At 27.8% G+C, this 425-nt stretch overlaps 1 protein-coding gene across 1 annotated transcript in view; it reads right to left on the reverse strand.

Annotated features, from left to right (window-relative positions):
* Positions 1–350: 350 nt before the first annotated feature.
* Positions 351–425, reverse strand: part of LOC125033422 (ras-related and estrogen-regulated growth inhibitor-like) — a 9,379-nt gene continuing 9,304 nt past the window's right edge. The window contains exon 6 of the mRNA XM_047624905.1: positions 351–425. This exon is cut by the window's right edge and continues 896 nt beyond it. The gene's annotated coding sequence lies outside the window, so the exon portion shown is untranslated.

Below are 425 nucleotides of genomic sequence, written 5' to 3' on the forward strand. Positions count from 1 at the left end.
TCTGTTGGTATTCAATCAGCTGGACTCTATTTCTTCCCGTTGATGTGTAGATTACTCTGATAGTTATTATTTTGTTTAAAATATGAATAGACGAATGTTCGTTATTTTCTTCTCCGAAACAAGTATTTATAAACAATAACCCTCAATTTATAGTATGCTTGTTATACATTTTTTTATTTCTCTTAGGAAAATATTGATTTAAAAGGTACATATATATCGATTTCTTTTGTGATTGAAATATATTCTACACAATGAAACCCACACACACATTATTGTTTTAGCTTTCCTACATCCGAAGATCTGACGACAGAAAGGACTAGTGGGACTAAAGGAAAAAGAATTTTAAAAAATGATTTATACGTTTTATTATAAAAATATTATGAAACATGAGAGATCTTGAAATGTGTGACAATATAATGAAAATG

Source organism: Penaeus chinensis, chromosome 16 (assembly GCF_019202785.1).
Source record: "Penaeus chinensis breed Huanghai No. 1 chromosome 16, ASM1920278v2, whole genome shotgun sequence".
Lineage (NCBI taxonomy): Eukaryota > Metazoa > Arthropoda > Malacostraca > Decapoda > Penaeidae > Penaeus > Penaeus chinensis.